Here is a 14,753-nt window from a genome sequence, read left to right as displayed (position 1 = left end):
TGAAGCCACCCAGGTCGTCTCCAACGGCGACACAGTGTTTATAAGGAGCCCATGGAGAGATGACAGAGGAGCGGAAGCTGGAAAGGTGGTCTCAGGTCAGCTGTGGGGGTCTGGGCCAGCACTGAGGACTTGCTTCCACCACCGGGCAAGGGAGGCAACTTCATCAGCCTCTTCAAAGAGGCGGGATGGGAGACAAGGGTCCGAAGGGTGGTGAGGCATGGGGTGCAGGCATCGGGCCGGGAGACGTAGGTAAGAAAGGTTGGGGGCCCAGTGTCGTAAGTAGTGAGCAATAGAAATTGTAATCCCAAGGGGAGAAAAAGAAAAAAAGAAAACTGAAATGCCAAAAATATTCAGTGTACCGCATCATGATGGTTAAGAGCAGGGCCTTTATTTTCATTTTGAAGTTTTCAGGGTGGTAACTCATAAGTGATGAGCACCTGGCAAGTCCCTGCACCCAACCAGGTGGGGCTCCCAAGACAGTAGTTTCAGTTAAAGCAGGGGTCTGTGCCTGCCTGTTTTGCTTTCTAATTCTCCAGCAATGCCCAGCAAATTGCCGACCACACGGTGAGTCCTCCATCTCTATGTGAGAATTAAGTCACTGAGTAATTATAAATTAAGGATTTCCCTTAAAAAAAAATAAAGTTGGGGAAAAAAAATTAAAGCTGGGGACCCCCCTGAGTGGCTCAGCGGTTGAGCGTCTGCCTTCCGCTCATGGTGTGACCCCGAGGTCCCCGGATCAAGTCCCTTGTCGGGCTCCCTGCATGGGGCCTGCTTCTCCCCCTGCCTATGTCTCTGCCTTTCTCTCTGGGTCTCTCATGAATAAATAAATAAAAATCAAAATATATATATAAAAATAAAAAAATTTTTTAAAGTTGTATATCGGTTTTGAATTCAGCAGTATTGATCTTGTCTGATGAGGTGTTTAGAAAGGCCCGTGGCTGTCCAAGTGACCACGTGCGGTGGGAGACAAACGGATTAACGCGAGTGTACCCAGCTCTCCGCAGCCTTGCTTTTTCTCTCACTGCATCTGGGGAAGGTTTTTCTCCCAGGGAGTTAAGTGGTGACTTTACAAATCTGGCTGTTTGGGGTCAGACCCGCTGTGGTGCTCTCATTTGCTTCTCAGCAGGAAAGGAAACATCACTTTGCATAGCTCCTTCAGATCTTGCCTCGTAAAATCCACAGCTGAGATTTCAAGCAAATCATTAGATGTGCTAGGCAGCCTGTAGATAAATCATGATTTATTTTTCATTGTCGTGGGAAAGCAAAGCATCCTGTGTGTTCAGATTGTTACCGAGCCTGATAAAATATGGGATTACCATTCCATCAGCACAAACAACTAATGTGTAGGTGATAAACTTGGCAGGAGGGTAATATCTTAGGAAATCATGCAATAGGAAATGCATTGTGGGTGTGTGTTTCATCAAGTGACAGTTCTAATGAGCGTGCTCAGATTATTCTGTAAAATGATACAATTGTGCCCTATTCTGAACGGAGACCCTGGGCAAATTGAAATTAGGTCACGTCTCTGAGCCAGTTTTGCTGCCTGTAAAGGGAGGATAACATCACCCTGGGCACGGGACTGGTATGGGTCATACCGGGCACGGCGTGTTGAAGAAAGACACGGTGTAAAGTTTCGTAGAAAAATAGTATTTCAGCAGCTTGCAAGTTGTTTTGCGGAATGATCATTTTCACTACGAAAGATCTATTATTTCACCATCTTCTAATATAAATAATATCTAATATATATAATATGTATAATATGTATATATAATATGTATAATATATAATATGTATAATATGTAATATGCAAGATATAAATGTAGATCTTCTTTTGTCTAAGTGACGCATGTTGCTATGAACCGTGCACGTTTTCTACTGAGATATTCCTAATGCTAACTGTTCATTTTAAAACCGAATCTTTTTTTTTTTATGTTGAACTCGTACACGTAAAATAATATATTTGGGGCTCTTCCGTTTCCACGTAGAAAAACCTTTCTCCTGGCAGTCACCATAATGGGAATTTTTGTCTTCCCATCTCTAGCTCATGTCAAAAAAAAAAAAAAAAAAAGTTATTTGGCTTTCTGATTTTCTCATTTGGAGTTTGCATACAATTATCCTTCTTGAAAAATTAACGGCTGTTCGGCATTTTTTAAAACCATTAAGTATGAAACCAAACCGTAGTTGAAAATACCCCCCATTTGCTTCGACGTGGATAGAACTGGAGGGTATGATGCTGAGTGAACTAAGTCAATTGGAGAAGGACAAACATTATATGGTCTCATTCATTTGGGGAATATAAAAAATAGTGAAAGGGAATAAAGGGGAAAGGAGAAAAAATGGGTGGGAAATATCAGAAAGGGAGACAGAACATGAGAGACTCCTAACTCTGGGAAAGGAACTAGGGGTGGTGGAAGGGGAGGAGGGCGGGGGGTGGGGGTGACTGGGTGATGGACACTGAGGGGGGCACTTGGCAGGATGAGCACTGGGTGCTATTCTATATGTTGGCAAATTGAACACCAATAAAAAATAAATTTAAAAAAAATGCAGAGTGAAAGTCTTGCTCTAAAGATCTGATTTGGAAATCGGACAGGCCTCTGCCCTTCATGGCTCCCTTTACATTCACAGCAGGAGCAGCAGCAGCCCTGCTAACAGGCTGCCCAGAGCACAGCAGGTGTTCACGCCCAGGCCCCTGCCACCTGTTGTCCCATATCCACAGCATCAGCAAAAGAGTTTCCTAGAAAGCTTAATCATTTTTTTTCTCTTAGTTTAGAAAATAGGAGTTTCATAGGTAAGCACCACTGAGAAGCATCTAAAGCTGGTCAGAATCTATTGGGTATTTGTAATACACTGATCATTCAGGGAATTGGTACCATTTCTTCTTGTGCTACTGTGAACCCCTTTATTAGTTCTGATTATGTCCTTGGCAGGAGACGTTTCCTTATGGGTCTGCAAGGGCAGGAATTTCAGATTGCTGGCTCGAAACTGCTGTACTTCCTCCGTCAGTTCCCAGCAATGCCTGGGAAGTATCCCACAGACGTCTCAAGCCCCGGCCACTTCATGACCTAGGTCCAAGGGATTCTTCTCACATCTCTTTCATATCTTTAGTTGGTCATGATTTGTTCAAAGTCTGTCTGCTAAAATGGGAAAAGTCTAAAAATGTGAGCTAAGAACTAGGGAATCTCAATCTGTCTTCAGCAGCCGGTGTCTAATTAAGGCCTTTCCAATCCCAATGCCACCATCCTCATCTGTCAAGTCCAGGGAGGATAGGAGAGACCATCATGTCTTGAGCCATTAACCCCGTGGGCTCCAGAACAATCTATTTGGTCTCCATAATATAACCTAGTGTCTGTATTACAGCGTGATATACTCTTAAACTTGGTCTCTTTTATGTGGGGAGTTGCTGGATCTGTCCTGGGATCTGTCCCACGCGGGATCTTAAACCCGTTCTCACTGTTCCCTCCTCTTCCTCTCTAGTGTCTGGCTTCCCTAGGGAACAAAAAAGGGCAGAGGAGAAAACTATTTACTATCTATGTGTTTAATCGGGGGGAATGATGGTTAAATGTGTATCTATGCACATAGAGAGCTTGGAGAAATAAGTTCCCTGCCCTCAGAGTCAGCAGGCTTCCAGCGTGTACAAGTCTCACTGACTGAGCTGAGCAGCCCTGCCTGCCTCTCCTTCAGAGCATCGGGGCAGTCCTAGGACGTTCACGTTCAGCCTGAGTAGGGGTCGGCACCTGATACGTGGGAAGCAGGGATAGGCTCCCAAAGCAAAATGCAGCTTTCTGACTTTCTGTGAAAAGGGAGCCCTCCTGTCCCTGCAGAGCTCAGTGCATTGCTGGGACCATCATAAGAAAAACACCAGCTCATGTTTATGAAGTGCTTATTTTTTGTACCAGGTACTGGACTAAAGACTTTATAGGGACGATCACACCCCTGAAAACATTAATAGGCAGATACTATCACGCCCGTTCTAGAAGTCTAACTTGACCTCTGGTGCTCACCGCCATGGGAGGATGGGTCCAAGGCCTTGGATTCCGAGGTGTAAGCAAATAGATTTTTCTGGGCCTCAGTGACCCGCTACTCTTGTAAAACTAAAGTGGTGATCATGTCCATCTCAGGGGTACGTGGTGAGAATTAAACAAAACAGTACCTTCTAAATACTACACAATGGCTAGCGTGCCGAAGCTCTTTAAAAATACAGACCATTACCATCATCATCATCATTATTAGTTCTCTTAGTATTACTATTCCCAGGGAAGGTGGTCCTCATTGCCAGCTGATGTAACAAGTGATTTTATTTATTTATTTTTTTTTTCAGAAAAGATGATATTCAGGGATCCCCGGGTGGCCCAGTGGTTTAGCGTCTGCCTTTGGCCCGGGGCGTGACCCCAGGGTCCGGGGATCGAGTCCCACGTTGGGCTCCCTGCAGGGAGCCTGCTTCTTCCTCTGCCTCTCTCTCTCTGTGTCTCTCATGAATAAGTAAATAAAATATTTTTAAAAAGAGAGAGAGAGATGATATCCAACAGCTGCCCTTCTCACTACTTACACTTCTCTGCTTACTTGGAGAATATGACCTCAAGCCAGCCCGGTTGGGTTATGGATACCGATGCTTTTCCCCACTGATATATTTCATAGAAAATGAATTCTTAACCGCATTTGATACTCACAAGCATAAGAATATATATTTTTCAACACCATGGTAAAATAAAGCACCTTATGAGATTGCTCGGTTTGGGTTTTTTTTTTTTTCCTTCTAGCTGAATTTGATTTTCTAACACCATGTAACCTTCAAATATAACTTACAGGGCCTTCGTGACATAAAGGGTGAGGTTGTCATCTGTATCCTTTTAAGCTCGACTTGTATGTATTATGCAGACAAACCTCACTGTTTGGGGAACCAGCCACCGTTGAGTGGCCTCTGAAAGACATCCAGAATAAGCAAGTTACTGACCTGACTGCAGAAAAAGGAGGAGGGAGAAAGAGAATTGGGGCTACCTCAGGTTTTGTCTTGATGGGTCCCACGAGCCCAATACAATACATTTTGTATTGCTTTGAAAAATAGTTTAGGCAGGTTTTAAACCACACTGCATTCGCCTCCACTGCCAGTGTGGGAGCTTCAGGGTTGTGAATTTTCTCTTACCATTAGCAAAGCTGTCTCAGCTTTTTGGCCGGAAAATTTTAAGATCTGCGTTTAACTTTTGAGGTGTTAATATATCCCTATCAGAAGGCAAGTTATGTTTTTAAAATGTCCCGTTGCAGGATGACTGTTCAAGTGGTGCCTGGCACACCGCTGACTCTGAGAGGCTCTCAGCGAAGAAAGCCAATTTTGTTACATTTGAAAGAAATGAGTTAGTAAAAAAAAAAAAAAAAAAAAAAAGTAAACATGATTTAAAAAATGAAAATAGCGTCTAAACAAATAATCTGTTCTATATTCCTCTGATTTGAGACGCCACCTGCCACAAGCCAAACTATGTGGCTGAGAAAGTTCCATCGAGCACATTGCTTGGTCTCCTAAAAACTAAATGTGACCCCTTTCCTTAAAATTCAGTGATCTTGGCTGGCGTGCGGAAGTCTAAGTGAAGTTGTTCACGAATTCATAGTAGTTCTGTTTTGAGAAAATTTTCCTATCCGCAAGCCTGAATATTCTTTAGCTCGTTCACTTTTTTTTTTTTTTCTGAACATCTGAACTCCTCCAAGAGTTCCTCAAGTCCTAGAATTACAGGTAAATGCTTTCTAACCAGTCTATCCCTGCCACTCTCCCCAGAGCTTGTTGACATTCTGGGGGGCAACAGGCCACACCTTGTGACTTTTTTGCATCCCCACCACCCATTCCTTCTGATGAGTCATCACAGCCATAAAATTGACAGTTTAGAGGAAACCTACTGTGTGCCAGGTGTCTCTGCTCCCACGGGGCCGGGCTTGGGTGTTTCGCTTACAGGGAGAGACTGAATTTGCACACCTAGCAAGTGCAGAATCCTGAACTTCAACCTCGGTCGCTCTAAGTCCAAAACCATTTTTTTTTCTTTTTGTTTTTGAATAACCATACCTCCTCCAGTGGTGGCAGAGACGCAGTCCCAGGAGGAAGCTTTCTGGGAGGAACCCCCCATGTTTCCTACTATGTCCTTCTCTCCCTTCCCACTCACCACCAGGACTGCAGAAGCAACTGAAAGCGGGATGCCCTTTTAGAAAACTGTAGTGTTTCAGCATCTTGCATTTATGGGGTTCAGGAAAGACTCTACGTTTCCTTTTACTAACATGACAATTGCATGTAAAGTTTTATTGAATGTCCATATAAAGTGATGGAAGTGGTGTGCGTTTGGGATTTGCACTGAGAACATACAGCAGATAAGGAGTCTTTTGCATTCCTATACTAATTAATTCAAATTATTAGGAAAATGGGCCCAACATCAGCTTTCTCTTTGGTTCTTGCTTTATGGGGGTGACAGTTTCTCGCAGAGCCCCATTTGTTATTTCCTCTAAATCGTTGATTTGGTAATTTGCTTATTTTCAAAAAACCAGCTGTGTATTCCAAGCAGCCTCTCCCTGGTCAAATTGAAGACAGTATGAGAGACTGGATGTCTGCTGACCTGGTTCCTCTGGAATCTTCCTTCTGCGTTTGAGCCCCTGCCACCACCAGAGAATATTTAATACCAAGCCCAAAATAAGTGTTTAGTGTTCAGTGGTAGTTTAAAATAATTACCATGAGAGCTTTGGAGAAAGCCTTCATCCACAAAACTACTTAAGTTATATAATTATACCCCCTACTTCACTCTTCCTTCCTTTCTCTGGATTTCTCTTTGCTACGTGCCCCTCCCCAACACTGAAACTTAGCCTCGGACCCAGACTCGACACCACTCTGCGCCACCTCTCTTCAGTGTAGCCCAAGTGAGACTCGATGCCTCCTAAGGAGTTATTTGCCTGATGGAACCTATCATAATCCCACATCCCAAACCTCTGCCCAGAGGCCAATTTATCCAGCACTACAACTTCCTCTTCTTTCCTTCTTCCATTTTGTAACCTTGACCTTTCTGATGGCATTACCCTACTGGGAGACTGGACTGCTTCCTCAGTTACTGTGTTTTATATGTATTCCCATGCATATAAAAAGCCCATATCTATGTAACAGCAAAGCATGGGAATTCTTTTTTTTTTTTTTTTTTTTTGGTCTCTTTCCCCTCTTCGTTATATTTAGCAATATGTATTGATTAAATGCATTCCCTTGGCTGCCTTCCATTATGCTGTTTTTGGAGGACCTCTTTGCCCATATGTTTTTAATGATTTCACCTTCTGTCTGCCCTTATCCACTTTGGAAAAATTACCGTATGTTAGTTTGGTTCTATACGAATATGTTTTTTAAGGTTATGTTCTTGTATCGTCTGGGAGTTTAAAAACACCAGAGCTTTTTGGTCAAAAACCATGTCCAAGAAAGCTGGCGATCCTACTGGAATGAATACTAAATGGACCAATTATATATAAATGTAGTTTCTCTCTACTCTCAGGCTTACATTTTTTACAGCTTACTGCCGCCTGCGCTAGCTGATGGAATAGTGGATGTATGTGTTACACAGACGCATGTGGAACGTCCAGTGTTCCACTGAATCAATAACACGTTGTCGAAAAACAAGTAATAACCAGCGGTTTATCCATGTTGCTATTATGGGAGCCGTAACTCACTCTTTAAGAACTTGCTAACATTGTCCATACTTGATATGGTCATAACGTATTATTTTAGAATGTCCTTGGAATGTTCTGTTAATTTGTAATTTTAGGGTGTGAACACTTGAAGAGTGTAAAAGTAGAGAAAGAATGAAATGTTATTGGACCATAAATTTGTAAATACCTCATGGCTTAAATGACGATGAGGTGGGGCCGCAAACCTCAAAAGCAGCTAATATGTGTTAGTTTAAGATTCTTACATATATCCTCTTATTTGACATTTTAAATTAACTTATAATGGGTCTTAAAAGAGAGACCTTTAGCAAGTTATAGTAAGATTTTCACACACACACACACACACACACACACACCCTTGTGAATATTTATTTTTCTGCTATTGTAAACCATCAGTATCTGTGAATTTAAGTTATGGTGCCGTATCTGAAGAAAATGGCAGCAAAACAAGGCGTCTGTGTTTTCTTTATCATTACTTATTTTAAACCTAGTGTTTAGGAAGCACTCATTTGCATATGCAACACTATTGCATGTAACTTTACATAGATACAGTTTTACATTCTTTATGGAAGCATAAAGCCTAATATATTCCTTGAGGTGGTCATCTATACAAAAAACAATAGAAAAATGACAAATCGATTTGTAACTTTCAAGTTATTTTCCACTCTAGAGTTGTATCAGTTTGGAGACAGAATTAAGAGATACAGAAAAACAGCCTAGTTTCGTTACATAAATACTTGTCTTCCTACCATGTACCAAGAGCGATAGGTTGTATGAGAAGAGATAATGCTAATTTCTCTAGAGTTGAGGGTAAGACAGGTTTCCAGATGCTTTTTATGTAGTAGAAGTATCTGGTTGAGTATTAACAGTCAGAGGTGGATTGAAATAAATTGCCAACGGGAGATTTCAGAAGGAAACTCAAGATTCTCTTTGTGGAACCATGTGAATTGTACTAACATTATACGGTATCTGACGCTTTGCAGATCCTTCTTTATCAGATGGTGGTACCTCCGTTAAACCTGATGTCAGAGGAAGGGAAAGAACTAGTCTTCCTTGGATGTCTGAGGCAGGGCACTTGACTCACAAGTGGAGGAGTTATTTTGTCCTCACGGTAACCCTAAAACAGATATTAACTCAGTCTTATGAATGAGAAAATTTTGATTCCAAATCTTCTGAGTGACTCAGTCAATTAAGCATCTGTCTTTGGCTCAGGTCATGATCCCGGGGTCCTGAGGTTGGGTTCCATCTCCAGCTCCCTGCCTGCTTTCTCTGGGTCAGTTGGTGACTTTGCACATCAGCTGACAACTTCTGAAGACTAGTTTACAGTAGGGGCTCACTCCAGTGAGTTAGCTTGTGTTAGCAGAGTCCCCAGCTTTGTTCAGCAAGATTCCTGCAGGTGTTTTCCTGCGGCATTGTGTTGCATTTTGTCCTTTTTATGGAAAGTAAGTGAAAACAGAAACCTGTGGTGCTTACAGGAAAGTAGGAAGTGCAGCTTCGTAAACTTAAGTCTTCCTGACAAGGGCGAGAGTTGAGTGTCTCCCCAAAGTGATTCATCATTAGCCCCAATTGTATGCTTATTTCACTTAACCAGTGATGAGCTCATGAAGGAAAAGAATAAATCCAAGAACAATGAGGTACATTGTTAAATACTGTGTCTGAGAGTCAAAGTGTAATTCAGAGTTTTGATGTATTATTAGTCCCTTTCTGGGACTAGAATTCTCCTTAAAACAGAAGTTTATCATTTGACCCGCACATATTTTAACAGATTCCCGGGAAGAAATACAAATGCCAAGTGCTTGTTTGTTGTCACACCCAAACACCAGCAAATACTTTGGAATAAATAAGTACACTTCTTTCCTTTAACGTTTGCCGTTTGGGCTGAGCCTTGCGGACGCTACCCTCTGGGACAGAGAAAAGTGGTCCCATCACCGTAACTGCAGCCCTGGGCAAGGCGTGGAAGCCACGACCATGTGGTGGTGCCTGCTGGACTGCTTAGCTGTGATCTCTCCCTCGTCTCTGCTCGTTAGGCTTGGCTAACTAGTCTTCTAGTCAAAGGCTAACGGCTTTTATTCTGCTTTCCTTAGGGATATCTCTCTATGAGGGTGTTCCATGGATGTGTTCTCAAGGGAGACTGTCCATACAATAAATCTCTGAGAAGTATCAGTGGGTGGGGGGTAACCCAAGGCTAGAAACTGGAAAGGGCCATCTTTTATGTAGGTGCTTTCTGCAGCATTACATTTTGGGCCATCAAAAACATAGTTCTCTGGTGGCCTAACGTGTTCTTTGCACATCTGGCCTCTGGGTTCTTCCAACTACGTCAGGCAGAGTTTTTGCCAAAGTGAAAGTGACATGTTGCATGCTATGACGCTTTCCAAACAAATCAGGGCTTTCACTTTATCTCACTATACAACTGTGTCAGATTTCCCTGTCTAGGGTGCCCTGTGTGGTTTTTATCAAGGGTTTCCCTGGTAAAAGTCATGTAAAAGCAATGAAAAAGATTGCCGTAAATCAGGTCTCTGATTTCTTAAGGACTGTTGTTGTATTTTATTTCATTGCAGGGTATTCTATGAACACGTTATCTGTTTCGCCAGGCTATCCCCTAAAGATTGAAATAGAACTCCACTAGGGGCTTCTGGTCAGAGTCATCTTTATGAGGAATTCTCCTGGCCTCATTATCTGCCAAGCATCTTTTTCTTTTCCAAGCATATTTCTTATAAAACAAATAAATACTGTTTACTTGGCCCACTGTTCTAAAACCTGGTTTGATCACTAAATATTCTAGATGTTTATTATTTTTACTAGACGATTTATATTCTGAGACAGAAGGAGATGTTAGATCATCACTAACAGCTTGTTCTCCATTTCCTCTATAATAAGATAAGCACGTTGGGGGCACCTGGGTGGCTCAGTCGGTTGAGCATCCAACTTTTGATTTCAGCTCAAGTCATGATCTTAGGGTCGTGGGATCAAGCCCCACGTCAGGCTCCACGCTCAGCAGGGCGTCTGCTTGAGATTCTCTACATCTGCCCCTCTCCCCACTCAAGCACACACTCTCCTTGTCTCTCTCAAATAAATCTTAAAAAAAAAATAAGCACATTAACTTTTTTTGTTGTTGTTCTAATTAAGAATATCAAAGGGGTACCTGGCTGGCACCATCAGTAGAGATGCAACTCTTGATCTTTGAGCCCCACGCTGGTTATGGAGATTACTAAAAAATAAAATCTTTTTTTAAAAAGATTTTTATTTATTTATTCATGAGAGACAAAGACAGAGAGAAGGCAGAGACCCAGGCAGAGGGAGAAGCAGGCTCCGTGCGGGAGCCCGATGTGGGACTCGATTCTGGAACTCTGGGATCACGTCCTGAGCTGAAGGCAGACGCTCAACTGCTGAGCTAGCCAGGCATCCCTAAAAATAAAATCTTTAAAAAAAAATATCCAAGATATTCTTGGAGTTTTATAGTCAGCAAAACAATCCTCAGAATAGTCACACAAGAACCATTGTAACCTCCCACAAGGTATCCTGTAACCATTAATAATTTGCTTGGTGTTTTATTACAAAGCTTTTATTTCTTCATCAGAGGCCTCAGTCCCAAAGAGAAAAAGAGATATAAACAAACAAACGACTATACAGCCTGCTCCATTGCAGAAGTGTGAACAAGGATGTGGGAAATCCAAAAGATGGAAGTCCTCCCGTACCTGGAGCACTCAGGAGAAATAGAGCCGTGTCTGTCCACTTGTCCACTGTTTTCGGGGTCTGGTCTTAAGGGGAGGGCGGATCTTGACAACGGGGAGAGTGAAAATGCAAGAGAAAAGGGAGGGAAACCGAGGGGAAAGAAATTCATTTCTTCCCCTGCCTCAAGAATTGGGGGAGAAAGAGGTGAAGGGAAGTTTTGAGGTTGAGGGAATCCTCCCTGGCATCGGTGTTCTCGGTGAAGCAGGTGTACGTGTGCCGAAGTGACGAGGGCCGAACGTGGGATCTCAGAGAGAAGGAAAGGTCTGGAGTAGCCGGTGGGCCTCTGGCGCCCACTGGGCAGTGAGCACCCATGCGACAGAAAGGGCTGCAAGAGGGGATCCCTGGGTGGCGCAGCGGTTTAGTGCCTGCCTTTGGCCCAGGGCGCGATCCTGGAGACCCGGGATCGAGTCCCACGTCGGGCTCCCAGTGCATGGAGCCTGCTTCTCCCTCTGCCTGTGTCTGCCTCTCTCTCTCTCTCTCTCTCTCTGTGTGACTATCATAAATAAAAAAAAAATAAAATAAAAAAACTTTAAAAAAAATAAAATAAAAAAATCCTTTAAAAAAAAAAGAAAGAAAGAAAGGGCTGCAAGAGCCTGACCTCGTGCTGACGTGTGTTGTCGAGACTGAGGACCGAGGGGAGCGTCGGCTGTGGCCCGAAGGGTGAGCAGCAAGGCGGGAAGCAGGCAGGCCGGCCAGCGCCCCAGAGCCCCTGATGAGCACCCGGCGGGGCGCGGGGCGGGGGCGGCAGGAGCTGAGCGGAGCGACTGGAGGGACCCATGGGGCCAGGTTCCAGGGCACGGCCACATCCTCGGTCCCTCCCTTACCTGGATGGCTGCCCGGGAGAGGGCCCTGGGCCTACGCTGTGTCCCCAGCTTGCCTTTACCTCCCACCGTCTCCGAGTATAGCAACACTTGCCCCTTTTCCTTCAGCCCACAAGTAAGACCGAGTAGAATAAGGAGATTACAGAGCTTTCATTTTGTTCTACTCTATGCTCTTTTATCCTTCTTCTGATTTAGCTTCTCATTTATATATTTTCACTTTCACATGTCACTAAGTTTAAATGTTTAAACATTTCCCCCTCCAGTAGCTCAAAAGAAAACAAAGCAACAGCTAATATAGTGATAAATTTATTTCTGGCTACAGGAGATAAGCTTCAGTGCAATGTGGCCATGAAGTATGGCTCCTAGGCTTAGGGGAGAAGCAATAAACTTTCATAAATAAAATAATCTAAAATACTCCCGGCAGTCTAAATAAGAGGAAAACATAACTTGTAGCTGGCAACACACAGCCAACCACGGAGCCACTTACAAAAGAGGGCTCTGGACTAAAATAAGGAAATGTTTGCACCTTAGTGGCCGTCACCTGGCCGTCTAGGCGGGCAGACGGGAGGAGTCACGGGGGGAGGCGTGTGACTCCCGCGTCTGAAGTGCCACCTCTGTTACGAGTCCTGACACCTTCTGATTTGCTGCGGACCTGTGAGGGCCACCAAGGGAACCCGGGGGTGCTGATGCTGCAAGTGAGAGAGTCGGCGGCCGTTGCAAGGTCGGAGGACAGATGCCTCGCAGAGGGGAGAATGGGGTTACCAGCTGGGGGGCCCTGGGCCATGCGCCCTGCCACTGACCTCGCAGGGTGGGGAGCTCTCATGAGGGCCGCCCCGGCTTGCATGTGGGGTTTCAGCTCAGGACTCTCGTGGCAAAGGTGTGGCTCCTGCAGGGGCACTGCAGGGAGCAGTGCCTGGGTTTGAAAGGCTGTCGAGGTGATGGATTCCTCTCGAGACGGAGCAAGCAGGACACGCAGGACTCCCTCTGCATGTGTGTGTGTGTCTGTCTGTCTCTCACACTCACTCTCCAGTCAGAAATGCTAACAGGGGGGCCTCTGGGTGGCTCAGCAGGTGAGCACCTGCTTGGGCCCAGGGTGTGACCCCAGGTCCCTGCATGGAGCCCGCTTCTCCCTCTGCCTGTGTCTCTGCCTCCCTCTCTGTATCTCTCAGGAATAAATAAATAAAATATTTAAGAAAAAAAAAAAGGAATTCTAACAGGGAGCTGGAGAGCCGCGGGCGGGATGAAATCAGAGTTCGTGGGTGCCCTCCTCGAGCCGGCTCTTCCTGGGCATCCGTGGGTGCCGTGCATGTCGGTAAGCAGTGGGTGCCCCATGTGCCCCGTGGGTGGACCTTGGTGGCCCCGGGGCCTTGCGGGCCGCGTGGACTGAGCTGCGAGGGCTGGCAGGTGAGCCGGGGGCCAGGTGCAAGGCCGGGTGCGTGGGGCCGGGCCTGCTGCTCCACGGACTCCGACCTTCCAGGGCTCGGCGCCCACAGCGTTGGAGTCCAACGCAGAAGCACCTTCCCAAATCGCCAGCGAAGATTTCGACCACTCGCCGCGCCTCCCTCTTCGTGAACGTGACCGAAGCCACTGGGCCACGTTGACAGGTGGCGGCAACTATGCGCTCTCCCGCGGACATGGCCAAAATCGCGATGGCAGCGTCTTCCGTGGGTGCGCGCGGGTCCCCGGGTACACGGCCCCGCACCTGCCCCGCCGTGGGCTTCCGAACCAAACCCCGGCCGGAGGGGACTCGCCCCTGTGTTCTCCGGGCACAGCCAGGGCTGGGCTGCTCCGCGGCGCCCAGGCTTTAGTGAGGGGGGAAGCTGTCCCCACCGGGTTACAGGCAGAGTCTGTGGGGTTTGGGGAGCAAACCTAAGCATCCCGAAGCTTTGTGCCCCCGAGGAGCGGGGAAGCGGCCCTTGATAGGGGGAGATAAACACGGCGCCTCTGTCGGTGAGGTGAGCAGAGCTTTCCTTGAGGCTGAACGTTCCTACGTGTGGACAGTAGGTGAACCCCTTGATGGAAGGGGTTCTTCTGCTCGCTCCATCAAGACCACCACGCCACATGTCCGCAGCCCCAACGAAAATACAGCGTCGTGAAATCATGACCAAAGTCACAGAGACCAACTGTTGGCGTGGCCAAAGATTGCAGCTACTGTGTTCCCCCCTCTTGGTTCCTGGGAATTAAGCTTCCATAGCATTTGAGGGATTCCAAAAAAATACCCGTAAGTTATCTATATTATATTCCTCGACTTTTCCGACCGTGGGTTCCTGGCTAAGCAGTTCTGACTCGTTCATAAATTAGGACAGTGTGATTGTCTCGTAATAAGATAATTTACCGAAAATATCTCGGCAGGGTTGTGAGCGTGTGGCTGGAATAACGAGCAAAGCCTCTGCAGAGGCATCCGTGGTTTGTGATGCCCGACTTGGTGGGCACAGATCTGTGACTTTAATAGAGTAATTTGCTTTTACTGATAACATTTGTCCAATCTCCTTTGAGGGGCTTTTGCGAGAATAAAACGAGCAGAGTTCT

General features: G+C 45.4%; 1 protein-coding gene across 4 annotated transcripts in view; it reads left to right on the top strand.

Annotated features, from left to right (window-relative positions):
- The window catches only part of ATP8A1 (ATPase phospholipid transporting 8A1), a 223,414-nt gene that overhangs the window by 136,598 nt on the left and 72,063 nt on the right, over window positions 1–14,753 (top strand). The window lies entirely within an intron of this gene.

The sequence above is a fragment of the Vulpes lagopus genome, chromosome 12 (genome assembly GCF_018345385.1).
Source record: "Vulpes lagopus strain Blue_001 chromosome 12, ASM1834538v1, whole genome shotgun sequence".
NCBI classification, from domain to species: Eukaryota; Metazoa; Chordata; class Mammalia; order Carnivora; family Canidae; genus Vulpes; species Vulpes lagopus.
Note: the sequence above shows the minus strand (reverse complement) of the source record. Positions and strands in the feature narration are given on the sequence as shown.